The 13,309-nt window shown below is 43.2% G+C and overlaps 2 long non-coding RNA genes across 3 annotated transcripts in view; both read right to left on the reverse strand.

Annotated features, from left to right (window-relative positions):
• The window catches only part of LOC309338114, an 83,451-nt gene extending 73,093 nt beyond the window's left edge, over positions 1–10,358 (reverse strand). For both annotated transcript variants that reach the window (XR_014154722.1, XR_014154723.1), the window contains exons 1-2: positions 10,005–10,358; positions 2,156–2,214 (exon numbers count right to left, since the gene is read on the reverse strand). This is a non-coding gene — a long non-coding RNA (uncharacterized lncRNA). The remainder of the gene's footprint in view (positions 1–2,155; positions 2,215–10,004) is intronic.
• LOC309338159 overlaps positions 1–13,309 on the reverse strand; it is a 599,378-nt gene that overhangs the window by 453,337 nt on the left and 132,732 nt on the right. The gene's annotated exons all lie outside the window — the stretch shown is intronic.

A 13,309-nucleotide genomic window follows, 5' to 3' on the forward strand; every position in this document is an offset into this window, starting at 1 on the left:
AGGTTTGCTTTTTTCCTTTTATAGCCGTGATCAAACAGGGCTGCCAAGATTGCATTTACATTTATGTTAATGAATTGTTCTCTGTGTTTGCAGTCATTCTTAGAAAGCCCGGCAAGTGACAGCTGCCAGAAATACGAGACTATACCAACCCCATTGTATTCCAAGCAAGCTCTCTGCATGGTATCACACCTTTCAACACCTGCAACCACACTTAAGGTTTTATCTCAGTAAGAAAACAGGCAAAGCGCAGTTAACAACTTTTCCTGATGGTGACACTGGGCAGTTGTACTTGAGCTGTTAAGTCTAGAGGGCTGTAGAGACAAAAGGCCTGCTTCCAAAATGTCTCCCAGGAAAATGAAGCCAGAATCTGGTACAAAATTATTTCACTTGTCTTTCCATGCTCAATCTGTGTTTTAGAATACTGTTGCCATGCTAGCCCTGGCAACTGGACCATCCTTTGTCAGTAGCAGCAATCAGACACATTGGCTGTGTTCACATGTACTGCTAAACCATGGTTTAGCATTACAACAGTTACTGCAGCTAACACAATCCCTTCTCCTTTTCCAGCATGGTCACAAGGAAGAGTTTGGGAGCTTCACTTACCCAGAATTTTTTTTTTTGTTGACCTTAACTATGGTTTGTTGAAACAAGCCAGGTTTGTAAGTGGGCTTGTTTCAAAAAACCATAGTTAACAATAACCAAAAATTGACCAGGCTCAGACATAACAACAAACTGTGGTTAATTTAAAACTGAAGGGAAATCTTCCAAACTCTCAGATTTCCATGCTGCGGGGGGCTGGAGAGGGAGAAGGGCAGGAGTCAAAGGCTCACTTCAGCTCATCCTCGCAATGCTAAACCATGACAGCATGTGAACCACAACACAACCAACCTTGAAAATTCAGTTTTCTGAATATTGCAATGCAGTTCTATAGCCAATCATATGTACAAAAATGTATATGCTAGGGTTGCTATATTTCAAAAAGTAACAACCAGGACTCCCTGAAAGTTGTTAAGCTTTTTAAAAAACAACAACAACACTAGAACATTTTTTTTTAATTTAATATATTCATATTCCACCTTTCTTCCAAATTGGGATTCAAAGTGGCTTACAACATATTTTGAAGTTGCAGAAAAATACATTTATTAGTGAACATGTACGTAGTATATTAGGAGGAAATGCTCTGCAAAAATGAAGCAGATTCATAGAATTGTGGAGACCACGAGATTCATCTAGTCCAACCCCCGGAAATGCAGGACTGACAGCTAATACCCATTAAAATGTGTATGTTGGACAAGCTTGCATACAAAAATATGTGCATTAGGAGAAATTCGTGTGAAAATGCTGATGGATTTTCATGGGAACACGAAAGCAAACTGGTGTGAAAATGTGGAGAACTGTAATTTAAAATTATTTTATATTGCAAATATAAACAATTACAAGCAAACATAACCCGAAATCACTCAATAAAATAAACCCAGCTGCATTTTGACCTTATGGTCTTTCTCCATGATCACTAATGCACAGTTTGGCATGTACAAAGTACATAAATGCAAAGTATTCTGGACAATTGGAACAAACAATGAAAAAAATATCTCCATAAGCCAAAAGTAGCAACACCAAACAAAGGCTAGTTCTCATAGTCCATAGTGCTAACGAGTCAATATTGATTTTGGGGGGATACAATACTTGTGATTCTTTACCTGGGCCACTTTTAGATACATGTTCCAATTTGAAGAGAAACTTATAGCTTTGCTTGAGTTCCAGTTCTGGTTTACAAACACACATAGGTGGCACTCCATGCCATCTTTGCCTAAATGCCGTCTTAGACCATCTTTGTATAAACACCACTTTCTAGCTTTCAAATTTTGCTTGGTGCCTTCCTTAAGCAGCTGTCCCGCTGTCAAACTGGCAGGGGCTGCAAAGGCTGAAGCCAACAGGAGTGAAATTAACAAACCCAGAGTGAAATGAAGAATGGCAAGCTGAAATGAACATGCTCCTTGACAAGATGACAGCTAATTACCCGGTCTCAGCAGTAACCAAAGTAGGCAGAACCCAAAAACAACCATAGAAAAGGAAGAAGTGCAGCTGAAAAACAGCTCCTTTGGCTGAAGAGGGTGGAAAACAAACAGCCTTTAAACAGCACTTAGTAACTGACCTGAGCTTCGAAGGAGGTGGGGAACAAAATCACAGGAACATTTAGGCAGGAACAACCAGCTGCACAAATATAAGATGGGGAAAACCTTGCATACATGTGAAAAGGATCTAGGGGTAGACCACAAACTTAGCACGAGTCAACAGTGTGATGCAGCATAAAAAAACCCAACCTAATGCTATTCTAGGATGTAAAACAGAAGTACAGTGGTACCTCGGGTTAAGTACTTAATTCGTTCTGGAGGTCCGTTCTTAACCTGAAACTGTTCTTAACCTGAAGCACCACTTTAGCTAATGGGGCCTCCCGCTGCTGCCGTGCCACCAGAGCACGATTTCTGTTCTCATCCTGAAGCAAAGTCCTTAACCCGAGGTACTATTTCTGGGTTAGCGGAGTCTGTAACCTGAAGCATATGTAACCCGAGGTACCACTGTATAGTGTCCCAATCAAGGGAACTAGCAGTACCACTCTATTCTGCCTTGGTCAGACCATACCGTGACTACTGTGTCCAGTTCTGGGCACTACAATTTAGGAAAGTTGCTGACAAGCTGGAATGTGTGCAGAGGAGGACGACCCAGACAATCAAGGGTCTGGAAACTAAGCCTTATGAGGAACGGTTGAAGGAACTGGGTATGTTTAGCCTGGAAAAGAGGAGACTGAGAGGAGATATGACAGCCATCTTCAAAATATCTGAAGGGCTGTCACATGGAAGACTGAGCAAGCTTCTTTTCTCCTGCTCTGGAGGGTAGGATTCAAACCAAAGGATTCAAGTTACAAGAAAGGAGATTCCATCTAAACATCAGGAAGAACTTTCTAACAGGAAGAGCTGTTTGACAGTGGAACAGACTCCCATGAGAGGTGGTGGACTCTCCTTCCTTGGAGGTTTTTAAGCAGAGGTTGGATGGCCGTCTGTCATGGATGCTTTAGTTGAGATTCCTGCATTGCAGGGCGTTGAACTAGATGAACCTCGGGGTCCTTCCCAAATCTACAATTCTATGATTCTATGATCTCTCCAGGATTTCAAGCAATGGTCTTTCCCAGACCTAGCGGGAAATGTCAGGGATCAAAGCCAGCACCACTGACTACTGAGAGCTTCATGCTTGTGTGTGGCCATCTCACAGAGACAACCAAATGCTAGCCCCGTGCCATGGGATCACACCCTGCTGAAGCAACTCCCATGCTGCTGGGTATGTGTGTGAAGATAATCATGTTTGTATAACAAACTGAATGCTGGGGACTTGTGTTCGGTGTATCTTATACTGGCTGTGGCCATGAGCAATGAGAACATGCTTTAAACTATGGATGCTTGAGGAAGTCAGTCTATGCAGATTCCAAGACAAACTGACCTGATCTAAACCCGTCGGGCTTCACCCAGTCTGCCACTAGCACATGACCCCCCAAAAGTTGCCCAGAATGGAATGTTCTCCCTGGTTTGAAAAACATTGCCCACCCCTGACCTACAGGTATCATGGGGAGATGGAATAATTGTTAAACCAGCATAAATCTGCCCATAAATGGGGATAAGAAGGGAGAGCTGAACTCAGCTCCCCACTGGGAGCTTGCTGGGTAGTCTGGTGCTAACATTCTCCCAGGTCTCCCCAATCCAAATTCAATTCTACACTGTCAATGGAAATGTCCAGAATGGAAATGAGCGTTTCTTAATTTTTCAATTGTGGGATGAGTCTTCCCCATTAAATCTCTGTTCTTTCTTGGCTGCATTCTATTATCTTTGAATGCAGGACATGAGATATCTAGTTTCATTTTTCATGGGTTTCATAGCTTTCAAGCAGCTTTCCCATGATAAAACCCCTTGTAGCTGGCAGGGAATCCAGGTGTTCAGGTGTGCCTTCCCTTGATCTCCTGCTGAATCTTATCAAAATGCTCAAGAATTTTAATTGCAGCCTCTTCCAAGAAAGGAGTTGGTTGCACAAGACCTCCCAATTAACTCTAATCCCACAACTTGCATTGACCAGCATGCCACTGAGTCCCACCTGAAAAAAACCTGGTGATATGGAAGTGCTGCAAGTCTGCATTCCCAATCACGAGCAAGGAAGTTGTGCTTTTAAGTCCCACTGGAGTCATGGGAACAAATTAGCTGTGATCTCCTGAAGTCTTGATGATTTCAGTTGTGTTTTTCTGGACTGAGGGCCTAAGAAATTTCAGCAACTCTACTGCTTGCAAAATTGCAGCCATTGTCTGTAGGGAGAAAAGGGATCCCTGGGGATTTAGCACTTTGATAGGACCTTTTTGGATTTCAGCTCTACAATTAGACTGTCTAAATCTGCAATGCCATATAGCATATCAAGTGCCATTTCAGAGTAATTCCCCCTCCTGTCCCCTAAAAAAAGACAGACCCAGCATTGGTGCACAATAAAACCTAGCCAGCAGCACTGACCTTAACATGTATCAATGTTGTTATTATAGTACAGGTAAAAAAGAGAAAGGATTGTCTTTCCCTCACGTATCACATCCATTTATAAGAGATTTGTTTGGGACTGAAGACAACTGTGCTTTCCACATATACACTGTAAAAGGCTTCTAATTTCAGACTTCCAGCCAACACTCCTTTTGTGTACCATTCACATGCTGAAATTTAAGATTTGATTAGGGACCGCTACACTAAAGGCCTATTTTACAAATGCTGTTGAACAGCATTTGTCAGATGGGAAATCTCTGCTTCATCTCATTTGGAGAAAAGCACATTAAAAAGCAAGCAGTTGTTTTTGGCTGAGCTAAAATGAACGTGGAAAGCACTGCGGCGTCGCTCTTGGTGGTTGTAAGTTGCCCAAGGCTCACTTCCATAAAGCAGCCTGCTAGACCTTCATTTTGGTCTTGGACGTTAGCATCACATTCTCCCATAACCTTTTGGAGAGGTGAGCCATTGTCACAGCTGCCTTGTCAATACACTTGTCCAGCTCAGCATCAATGGAGAGATTCTGGCGATGGTGGAACCCAGGTGGACAAAAATGTCTACCACCTCTAGCATGTGGTCACCAATACTGATGCATGGAGTGCTGGCGACGTCCTGACCCAAGCTATTGGTCTTCATCAGGCTGATGGTAAGGCCAAATTCCATCAGAACTAGGCAATAATTGCCCAGCATCCAACTTTAGGAGTCACCGGCCAGCTCCATGCAGTGCTAGATGGAGCTGATTGCGTGCTTTCCGTGTGTGTTATGCCTCAGTATCAACCAAACCTGTCACCAGAATGCACACAGATCTCTCCATGGGATCGCGGGTCTCCCAGCTGGTAGTATGTACGAAGCCGAATACAAGAGCTTGCCTGCAATCATACCTTGCTAGTTAGTATAATATTGTCTGCCTGGGTGTCTTGGAACAAGATCACACACTTTTGCTAATGTACATTGCATTTTGAAATTCTAGAAATGTTAGCATATTCAGAGTGAAATATTGGGTAGCATAAAACTGTGCAGAGTTAAGACCGCTAAATGTGAAAATGTCATTTCTAGAGAATAAGGAAAGCATATAGTTTTAAGACCATCTTGCAATAATTCCTTGGCAGGACATAGCTCTATACCCTGTGGAAATGGTTTGTCCATATGGCTTTTTCAGTGCTGTGTGATAAACCCCTTGTTCACTTAATGTAAAACAAATGTACCTATTTTCTTCCATCATTCTTCACTTCTGCTGTGCAGACAATGTGCTTCACATGCTGTTCTAAACAATCCCAGTGCCTATCACCATATACCAAAATTATGTAAATTGACCATGTTTTCCTTCCAGTTGCATCTACTTATTTGAATTGCAGGTTTGCGAACTTCTTGCTGGATTACTGCCTCTTGTGTCTCAACAACAAACAAACAAAACACAACAAGCCCATGCCCAGCTGCAGCTGCTTGGGAAATTGTGAATTTTCCACTGAATAGTCACACCTCAAAATTCAAAATTGATGCAGTTGTACCTCGGAAGTCGAACAGAATCCATTCCAGAAGTCCGTTTGACTTCCAAAACATTTGGAAACCAAGGTGGAGCTTCCAATTGGCTGCAGGAAGCTCCTGCAGCCAATCAGAAGCCGCAGAAGCCCCATCAGACGTTCGGGTTCCAAAGAACTTTCACAAACATTTACTCACCTCCAGGTTTGCAGCGTTCGGGAGCCAAAACGTTCGACTCGCAAGGCGTTCAACTTACAAGGTACGACTGTATTATATATAGTCCAATTATTCAAACATGTTAGCTGCTTTGAACACTCTGTCATTGATGACAGGCAGGACATAAAACCTGTAAGCAGATAAAGCTAATTAATCGTTTAAACGTTAGTATTTAGATGTAATCCAGGTAAGATGGAAATGCTGCAGGAATGGAATCTGCTGATCTGGGAGGAAAGCTGTTGTTTGGGGCTGCACTTCACAGAATCATAGAATCATAGAACTGTCCCAAGCGTCATCTAGTCCAACCCTCTGCAACGCAGGAACTTCCCCAAAGTACTAGGTGTGTAGTTGGGTGTCTGTAATAGACTCACCGCTATCAATGGAAGTGCATGTTGCACTGGTGAGCAGGCTTGCCCTTATCAGATTTGCCAACTGCAGCCATGCCTTAGTTACATCCAGGCTAGACTACTGTAGCACACTCTTTGTGGGGGCTGCCTTTGAAGGTGGCGCCTGGTTGCTGGTGGAGGACAAGAGATCAATGCCTCACTCACACACCCCTCTCTATCATCCGTTCCAGACAAGCGAGAAGTGTCATCGGAGCTTAAGAACACATACCAATCAGGCACAAACACTAAAAATCCTATGACTGGGCACTTATTGTGGTTCCCCATGCTACTGAGGTTCTGCCAGCCTTTACTAGGAACCACGTCGTTAGCATTTTACGCATCAGGTTAAAACGGCTTTATATCAGGAGGCCTTTGCACCATGTTCTAATGTTCTGCTCTCATAGAATCATAGAATTGTAGAGTTTGAAGGGACCCTGAGGTTTATCTAGTCCAACCCCCTGCAATGCAGCTGTCCCATATGGGGATTGAACCTGCAACCTTAGCATTACTGACGCCATGCTCTAACCAACTGAGCTATCTAGCATCCTGGATAAAGCAATTGAGCAGAATCTCTGTTGTTTTAATCTATGTTTTCAATTTTGTATATGGTATGCTTTAAAATTTGCATATAGTATAAGTTGTTTTGAGACTTCTGGTGAAGAGTGGGGTATAAATTTCTAAAATGAATAAATATTAGAGCTAAAGTGCACCACTTTTGGAGGGTAGAGCAATCAACACCAGATTAGTGTTTCCTTCAACACTCATGTAGAAAAGTAGTCTAGAGAGCCACTATTTAGGGACATTCCTTAGTTTAGCACAAAGTATTTTTCTTTAAGTAAGGATGGCAAATGCTCTTAAACTATACCCTGCCTTTTGAGATTATATATATATATATATATATATATATATATATATATGCAGGTTTTGGTGTCCTCGGGTGTCTTCCCGTGTAAAAGTTGGGGTGTCTAGGCGACGTTTCGACGAGGTCTCACTCGTCATCTTCAGGCTGGTGCTTTCGGCTTCTTGTTACTGGAACAGAGCAGGATCTCAGTGTTTGAGTTCCTATAAATACTGTAGAGGGGGTGTGGTGTATAGCCTCCAATGTTCTGGGCAGAGAGGAAGTTCCCAGGCTAGTGTGCCTTTTCTTCTTTTGTTCCTTAATTACTTGAGAGATATCTTGAGTGATTTCTTGAGTGATATCCTGAGTACCACTTAGGTGGGTCATTAGGTGTGGATTAGTTGTTAAAGTCTTTGTGTCTTGACCTCTTGAACTTTGTGAAGAGTTTTCCTGAGAAGATGGCTGTACTGTACTTAGTTGTGCTCTGGCTTGGCTTCGTGTATAGGGGCGAGCTGTGGTTTTGTGGCTTGTGTCAGCCAGATCTGTGTAGGGATTGCAGGGGGGTGCAGCATCCGGAGGTGCCACCATGGATTGGCTACTGGATGGTGTCTGTAATTCATCTGTGGAGAGGGTCTGGGTTTGGGTCTGGTGTGGTTGATTGGTGTTGGCGTTCTGTGTGCCTCTGGATCTGGTGTCAGTTTTTGTGGGGAGGGCTAATTTCCAGATGTCTGGCAAGCGGGATGTGTCGTCACGCTTGTTCATGTTGTGAGGGTGTTTCTCTATCTCGATGGCTTCCATGATTATTCTCTTGTGGTGATGTTCCGTGTTAAAGAGCAATTTGGAATCTGCAAAATTAATTTCGTGTCCTGTTTCTTTCATGTGTTGGAAAAGAGAGGAAGTTTTTTCTTCTTTTTTGACGGCATTCTTGTGTTCTGCGATACGTGCATTTATTCGTCTGTTTGTTTGTCCAATGTACGTGGCTGGGCAGACTTTGCAGGGTATTTCATAGATCCCTTGGTTTTCCAACTGGATTTTATCCTTGGGGTTTCTGAGGATATTGGCTATTTTTTGGTTGGTGCAAAAGGCTGTTTTGATATTGTGTTTATGGAGGATTTTGCTAATTTTATCTGTAGTGCCCTTGATATAAGGAAGGAGGGCCATGCCATTGTTTTCTTCTGTGTCTTGGTTTTTGGGGGGTGTTTCCTTTTGGATTAGCTTCGTAATCCTGTTTTGCTGGTATCCATTGGCAATTAACACGTTTGAGAGATTCTGTAACTCAGTTGTCAAGTGGTCTTTGTCAGCCAGGCGTTTGGTTCTGGAGATGAGAGTCTTGGCTACGGAGTTTATTTGTGCAGGGTGGTGGTGTGATTGTGCATGTAAGTAGCGGTTGGTGTGTGTTTTTTTCCGGTAGATAGTGTGTCCTAGGGAGCCATCAGGTTTTTTGTAGATTAGGACGTCAAGGAAGGGAAGTTGGTTGTTGGCTTCTATTTCCATAGTGAATTGTATTTTGGGGTGTAAGTTGTTGAGATGTGTGAGGAAGCTATCCAGTTTTTAGCCCTCCCCACAAAAACTGACACCAGATCCAGAGGCACACAGAACGCCAACACCAATCAACCACACCAGACCCAAACCCAGACCCTCTCCACAGATGAATTACAGACACCATCCAGTAGCCAATCCATGGTGGCACCTCCGGATGCTGCACCCCCCTGCAATCCCTACACAGATCTGGCTGACACAAGCCACAAAACCACAGCTCGCCCCTATACACGAAGCCAAGCCAGAGCACAACTAAGTACAGTACAGCCATCTTCTCAGGAAAACTCTTCACAAAGTTCAAGAGGTCAAGACACAAAGACTTTAACAACTAATCCACACCTAATGACCCACCTAAGTGGTACTCAGGATATCACTCAAGAAATCACTCAAGATATCTCTCAAGTAATTAAGGAACAAAAGAAGAAAAGGCACACTAGCCTGGGAACTTCCTCTCTGCCCAGAACATTGGAGGCTATACACCACACCCCCTCTACAGTATTTATAGGAACTCAAACACTGAGATCCTGCTCTGTTCCAGTAACAAGAAGCCGAAAGCACCAGCCTGAAGATGACGAGTGAGACCTCGTCGAAACGTCGCCTAGACACCCCAACTTTTACACGGGAAGACACCCGAGGACACCAAAACCTGCATATATATATATATATATACACAGCAGACTTTAAACTTGTTGTGATTGCTTCTTCCACACCTGTCCTGGAAGGCTTAGAAGACACACTCTTCAGGAAGCTAGACAAAAACTTTATTGTCTTCTCAAACAAGAACAGCAACAGGAAACTCCTGACTTCACTGAGATTCCACAAAGTAAAGTGCCATCTAGTGACCAAACCAGATAATGACACTATCCACACAACCCCCTAAACCTGAAATGTTACTCTTGTATTGCAAACTACTGTGATGTGATAAGTTATTGCTGCACGAAACATTGGATATCTATCACTTTTTTCCAGACACTAGTAACTTACCTCACTAGGGTGCATTCACAAGACTCACTTTAACCACACACAAAATGAGACCATCGTGGTGACTTTCTCTGAAATAAATTCAGAATTCATGTGAACAGGTGATTTCTAGGATTTGTTTCTTTGTTTCCGGAGAGCTTGTGAAGATTGGTGCAGCCTTCCAGGAATCTGGGGCAGGCATGCGATAATTCATTGCTCTCACGTCCTGGTCTGTAGCTTCCTTCCAAATGAGATTTCCGGGATGGAAAGTTAGCAGCTCCAGTGTGTGACAAGTTTGTAACCCTAGCTCCTCCCTCGGCTGTAATTGTCTAATGCCAGAGTGGGCCGCTGAGCAATAGCAAGAGCTGCCTGCGTATCATCTTTAAATGTGGGGTGTGAAACAGTTGGAAGGCCTCTTTTTAAATGTGTAACCTGAAACACTGGAAACCAGAACTCACAGTGGGGCTTAGCAACAAAATCAACAATATAGAGATAGTTTATGACATGTGATCACCAGAGCAGCAACAAGGTTGCTTAAATATAGATCTAGTAGGTATTAGAATATTTCTGAGAAGTGCACATCAAGCCTGAGACAGATGCTGCTAATAAGTTGAGAGCTTTAGACATTTATTTTTACTTTTAACTGCTCGGCTATATTTATCTGAAAGATTTACCACTACATTCTTGACATATAGGTATGCTAGTCACTTTCTGCTGTCTAGACGGGACAATATATATAAAACCAGAGAAGATAAGAGGTTTGGGAGTGGAGGAGAGAGGAGACAGGCGCTCTTTAGGACTCTTCCTCAACAAACAAACATAAGGCAGCGGATGACGTGATTTTCCTCTCTTTCGATTTTAATAGCTTTTTTTGTGACTCCCTCAAGTTCTGATACATACACATGGCCTGCCAAGATGGGGATGAATCATATGCTCATTTCTGCTTGCTATATGTGCTTGAGGCTGTGCACATGACAGCATTCCGATAGCCTGGAGACAATGTTGTGAAGTTCTCATTTCCCATGGTACAAGTGTAGTCAAGGTTACAGTATTGTAAAGCATTGCACATGGGGCTGCCCTTGAAGGCAGCTTGGAAACAGCACATTGGTACCAAATGCTGCTGCACATAACTGGTGACATGTGAAAGTCAGCAGAGCCATTATCACGCCTTCTGATAGTGAACTCAAAGAAGTCCTCAGAGAAGATAGGGAAGTCCTCCAGTGGGGCTGGAGCTACAAGTGGACCACAGAGAAACAAGAGGGAGGTATCAGCATGCCTGAGCAAATCTCAGGCTATGTGGAAGTACCCAAAAAAGGGGGGAGAGGAACCCCAAGGAAGAAAAACCCCTGTACTCGTACATGAAGACTGAGGACTGTGTATGAATTGTCTTCAGAAGTTAGGGGGAGTTGATTGTCAGTTGGAAAACCCAGCCTGGGTGGGAGGAGAGAAGAGTGAACTGGTTAAATAAACATTTACAATTTTATTTACAGAAAATAAGAAGTATAACAATGTGATATCTTAGTATTATATACAGACAGCAGAATGTATCATTTGATGTAATAAACCAGAAATGAGGGAAATTGATGAGGGAAGTCAACAGGGAGGGAAGATGAAGGAAGTCAACAGGGAGGGGGGAACTTGAAAAATGAATGTTTAGTAATGATATTGGATATTTGTTATGGGGAAAAAAACAATAAAACAATGAAAAAAATTTTTTAAAAGGAAGAGTGCACTGGCTTGCTGCAGCCTGTCACACCTAATAGTATACAAGATGAAGGCATGGAAAGCTGGCTGGCTGAAACCCTGAACAGGAACATTCCAGTTAGGGGGTCATGATATACTGCAACATTTTGTTGCAGCTCTCCCTTGTTACTCTTATTCTGAAACAAGTAAATTGGCTGCCACTGTATTTTCAAGCCTAATTCAAGGAGTTGGTGTTCACCTACAAAACACTAAATATAATACAATTAATATTGTATTGTATTGTATTGTATTGGCCCATCTAGTCCAACCATGGGAAAACCAAAAGCGGCTCCCAAGCACAACAGCGCCCTCCCTCCTATGGGTTCCAGCAACTGTTAATGGGCAACTGTTAATGTTAATTGTTTAGAAACCTGGAAGTTTCAGGGAGGTTGACAATGACACACAAAAACACTGACCCAATTCATAGCAGAATGTTGGACCAGGTGACCTTAGAGGTCCCTCCCAACTCTTAAAAAAAAACAAACCTTAATAATTATTTATAATTTACATCAAGCTTTCTTGTCTTTCCTTGTCTTCCGAATTTAGCTAATCCCTCTCATACATAATAAGTGGCTCAAACTGACACTTCGCTGGGACACTTTGTGCTCGCCTGGCAAAATTACAAACTTTTCCCCCCCAGAATGTCTGCTTGTTGAATATGAGGTGCGACATGAGTGCGCATTTATCTGTGTCACCTATGCCTCCCGCCTCGGTATATTATAAAGGCGCATATTGTAATGGAGAGAAGATGCCAAGAATATAGTCATGACAGAAGAGGGAACGCCAAAGTGGATAGCCCTTCTGGGAACATCACTGTCCATGGGGTAGACAGCAAGATGGCTTAGATCCACCTTCCATTCTCTTCACCTCATCTGTGCCAACCATTAACTCAGTTCTTGGCTCTAATTCAAGAGAGCTGTTCAGTTTGCTTTTCTATTCATCTCCGTGTGCCATGACTCTCTCCTGGGTCAACTCCAGTGTAAATCAGGCCTAAGCATGTTTGCATCACTTGAGTAATTGCTATACCATACTCATGCCGTTCTGCGTCCAGCCCTCCGGCATCTTAACAGGCCTTCCAGACAAAATTCAAGGCGTTGTTTATGATCTAGGAAGGCTTTCGTGCTTTGGCCTAAGCTCTCTCTGCCATCGTTCTGTCACTCCAGCTCAATTCTCCGACTGCCACACTTACGTTGCTGAAATGGCATTTCCCACACATAAGAGGAAGACTCAGGAGCAGTGGCGTAGTGTGGGTTGCCAGTGACCAGTGCTGCACAGAGGGAGGGGGTTGGAGGGAGGGAAATGGACAGAATACGCATGTGCATTCAGCTGCCTAACAGCATCCACATCACCCAGGAGATCGCAGCCGCAGAGATAAGAAGAGCCATTACATTGTCTGGAGAAGTCACTTCCTGGTCCGCATAGAGCATGGGTAGGCAAACTAAGGCCCGGGGGCTGGATCCAGCCCAATCGCCTTCTAAATCCGGCCCGTGGATGGTCCAGGCATCAGCTTGTTTTTACATGAGTAGAATGTGTCCTTTTATTTAAAATGCATCTCTGGGTTATTTGTGGGGCATAGGAATTCGTTC

The sequence above is a fragment of the Podarcis erhardii genome (assembly GCF_964252035.2).
Source record: "Podarcis erhardii genome assembly, chromosome: 3".
In the NCBI taxonomy this organism is placed as follows: Eukaryota; Metazoa; Chordata; class Lepidosauria; order Squamata; family Lacertidae; genus Podarcis; species Podarcis erhardii.